Source organism: Oryx dammah, unplaced genomic scaffold (genome assembly GCF_014754425.2).
Source record: "Oryx dammah isolate SB20612 unplaced genomic scaffold, SCBI_Odam_1.1 HiC_scaffold_10, whole genome shotgun sequence".
In the NCBI taxonomy this organism is placed as follows: domain Eukaryota; kingdom Metazoa; phylum Chordata; class Mammalia; order Artiodactyla; family Bovidae; genus Oryx; species Oryx dammah.
In genome coordinates, this window is record NW_024070194.1 from 13,319,696 (window position 1) to 13,323,851 (window position 4,156).

Below are 4,156 nucleotides of genomic sequence, written 5' to 3' on the forward strand. Positions count from 1 at the left end.
GGCCTTGCACCCAGCCCTCCAGTGGGAGCAGCTCCCAGGCTGGAACTGGGCCGGCTGGCCACCCACTCACATCAGCACCCACCTTCATGGGGCCTCCTGCTCGGGCCGGGCCGTCTGTGGCTGCCCGGTGGCCAGCACGGGGAAGGCAGACCCTTGCCCGGGACAGCTCATTACATTCTCCTCCCTCCCCACACTTGACCACACGTGGTCACCCAGCCCCATGCGGATGCATTGGCTGACATTTTGTCTGCCTGGCACCTTCTAGAATCTTCCCCACACCCATGGTCTGCACAGCAGCTACCAAGGCCTGCCAGCTCTGTCCTGAAGGCCTCTGGGAGTCAACCCTGTCCCCACCCAAGCCCCTCCCTATCCTTGCTAACCTGGTGCTTGAATGTTGCAGGCACTGCCTCCCTGGCCCCCCGCCTACTCTGAGCAGTGGCAGCAAAGGCGTTTTTTTTTTGGAGACAAATCTGTATGTGTCGTTCCCCTGCTGTGAAGTCCAGACTCCTCAGGGGACACCCAAGGCCCCTCAGTTCTGGCCCCTGCCATTCTTTCTTGGGGCCCGCCCTGCCCCAGCTGGAGCTCTGCAGGGCTCCTCAAACCCACAGGCTGTCTCCACCCCTTGCACATGCATCTTCCCACAGGTGAACTCTAGAGGCATCTGCGTGGGGAGACGTCTCTGAGCCTTTCTCCCAACTCTGGTCACCTCTTCCTCTGCAACCCCCCCGCCTCCCCGTGATCCTTGATATAATGAGTGTCCTGTTCATTATCCCTCTTGGATTGCAGGGCTCTCTCCCGGTCTCAGGTGAGATTTCTCAGAAGCAGAGCTGGAAACAGGGATTCAGCAACATGCGATCGATGGAGAGACGGCTCTCAGGAGAAACACATAAGAGAGGGAGGGAGGAAAGCAGGAAGGGACAGAGCAAGACGGGTTCTCAGGAAGAGTCTAGATGTGGCCTGCCTGGATAGGGCGTGGGCTCTGGGGTATAATAGCCGCACTGCTGGGCTGGCCCCTGGAGGTGAGGAGGCCCGTGGCTGCATCCTTGTATCAGGCAGTCATTGGCTGTGGGATGGGAGGGGTTGACACTCCCCAGGGGACACCCCTTTCATCAGGGAATAATCCGCAAGGAGGGGCAGCTGTGGGCATTAGGCATTGGCAGCAGGGTTTGGGGGGGTGAGGACTGTGAGTGCACTGGCCGGGTACCGGGGGTCTGGCAGGTACCACCAGCATCCACCGCACTCCCTGTCAAGTGGGACCTTTGACAGACTCTGAATAATTGAGAAGTATGTGCATTCTTGATCCATCTGGCTCTGACCTTCTCCAAGCCCACAGCTGCGATGTTGTCCTTGAATGTCCCCACATTTCAGTGAGTGAAAGAAGTCCAGACATCCACCGCCCAGGGAAGGACTCTGAGCTTGGCCCCAGGTGTCTCTTATGTGCCTGGCTGTGCAGACAGAATCTTTGGTCAGTGTTCTCAATGAGTCCTTGCAGTCAACCATTTTACAGATGGGAAGGCAGAGGCTCAGAGGGGTGAAGTGACTCCATGAAGGTCATGGAACTTGTGCTTGGAGGTCTGTCTGATCGACACTCTATCTGGTTCCTTCCCCCATGTGTGCGCAGGGCAGCGGAGTTGAGTTCCTCCCATTCACCACAAGAGACTAGCAAAGTCCTGGGTCACCTCTGAGCTCCACAGCCTGGCTCAGCTAAACTCAGGGTCCCCAAGGGCCACATCTGGCATTTGCAATGGTTGGGGGGCCCATGCATGTATTTTGCATGTGATTTACATAATAATTGCATCTGGTTTGCATGTGTCCCTGCTGAGGACCCATCAGCACTGCACAATTTTTAAGTCACTTCTAGGCAATTCTCAGAAGTCCATCACCTGGGCTTTACAGAGTCCGGTTTCCTTTATCTCTGGACTGTCTCTCAGACCCTCACCTTAGGGCTGCACACCAACCCACCCCAGGTCTCAGAGAGGTCATGCTTCTGCCCAGCCAGAAGGGGGCACTCCCAACCCTTGCCACTGAAACGTGTATGCACTGGACGGCAACCCCTACTGATGGTGTGGGTGCCATCACAGTGCCACCTGTGCTTGGAGTGCACTGATGTTTACATTGACGGGAGAGCTGGACCCAGGCACAGCCTTGCTACAAAGGTGCCCCATGTGCAGGGAAGCTGAGCTGTGCCAGGTGGCTGAAGGTGGGAGGGGGGTGAACTTCTCCCAGTGGCAGGGGCTCATCTGTGATGGGAAGGGTTTGTGTCAGACAGCCAGCAGGGTTCAGTCCTATTTCTGTCTCTTTCAGGGGCGCTCTGGGGTTAGCCAAAAACTCATTCGGGTTTTTGTGTAGCATCTTATGGAAAACCCCGTATGAACTTTTTAGCCAACCCAACACATTCCAGAAAGCTTTATGAGGCTTTCAAGGAGCTTATTTGGTGGGGCCTCAATAAAAAAAGTGGGGAGCATGTCCTGGGGCAGGTGGATGGAGCCCCAAAAGGGGAGAGGAACTGCCTCAGATTCTGAGATCTGCGTGGAGGCAGGCAAGGGATGCCAAGCACCCGCGGAACTCCGTGTGAAGAGACGCCATCTGTCAGGCTGCAGCTTCCTGGGATCCGTTCTCTCGTCTTCTCCGCTCCCAGGAGCCGGTTCTTCTTCCTTCTGCCCCAGGGAGCCCACAGAGGAAGGAGGGGAAACTGCGGGAGGCTGGTAGGGGTGCCCGCTCTTGATCGCCCCCTGGACCTTCAGTGCAAGATTACACGCATTTCTCTCTCCAGGTTTATCTTGTCATCCTGATGGCATCCTCATTCTTCCGAAGAGGTGACCCATCTGTCATCAGGGGCTAATGAAAGTTGGCAAAAATCTGCTTCCGTCCACGTGTCTGGAGGTGGACTGGGGTAAACAGGGTGCGTCTGGATATGGCCGAGCACTTCCCAGGCAACAGAAAGCCTGATCCTGTGTGGCCCCTCCGCCCGCCTGCACCCAGGTGTGGAAACTCCAGTCAGAGTGGGGGCGGACAAGACCAGATTGTCTGCCTTCCTCCCTGGCCTCTGGCCTCCCTAGGCTTCCTGTCTGGCAGATGTAAAGGGGCCCCCTCACATGCGGGGGAGACCCCAGCCTTGGCTGGGTACAGCCAAGACCCTGAACATCTCCCCACCCATGTCCTCCCGGCCTTCCAGGATGCAGCCACAGTGCTGGCTCCGAAACCGGTCCAGTTCGTTAGAGAGGAAGCGTGGTGTTTGATATCAGCCACCTGGGGAAGGGGGAAGCAGGGGTTCCATCTGTCCTTTCAGCCCTGCGTTATGAAGGCTTTTCTGAGTTCAGACAAGGTCTACCTCATCCCTCTGAGTTGTGGATCCCACATCTGGGCTGGGGGTGGGAGTGAGGAAGGGGGCGGACCCCTTGGAAAAGGACCACAGCTTCGGGGCCAGGGAGGTGGGGAGTTTTTCCCAGAGCCAGAGAGGCAGTGCTGCCAGATGGTCAGAACCCAGATTAGGGCTCTGCTCATCTCCCACTCAGATGTCTTTCACTTTCTGTGAAGTGGACATTTAGTGGCTACAAGATCAAGGCCGTATTACGGATCCTATGTATCTTGCCTAGCGGCATGGACATCTTTGCTAAAGGCTGGAGCACCTTTGGTGGATTTGTGGTGGAGGATGAAAGGCTGTCTCAGACAGGCATCATTTGCTAGGAGCAGGAACCCACTGAAGCAGGCTCAAGTTGAGGTGGGTTATTGGAAGCAGATGGGGAAGTCCGTCACAATGGCAGCTCACCTGAGTACGCAGCCACTCCACTCCACCCCATTCTTCTGCAAACTCTCTGCCTCAGCTTCCCCGTAACTCCTGCCCAGCTATGGCTACAGGATGCCCTGGGCTGTGCTCTCACTCCCCCTCAGGGACTCCACAGTGGGATGAATAGCAATCCCCCCACCCTGAAATTCATGTCCATTTAGAAGCTTAGAATGGGAACTTATTTGGAAATAGGGTCTTTGCAGATGTAAGTATTTAAGAGGTCAGACTGGATGCGACTGGGCACTAAACTCAATGACAGGTGTCCTCATGAGAAAAGAGCACCTAGAGACACAGAGAGACAAAGGCCACATGAAGAAGGCCACGCGGAGACACAGAGAGAAGGTCACAGGAAAGAGCAGACGCTGAGAG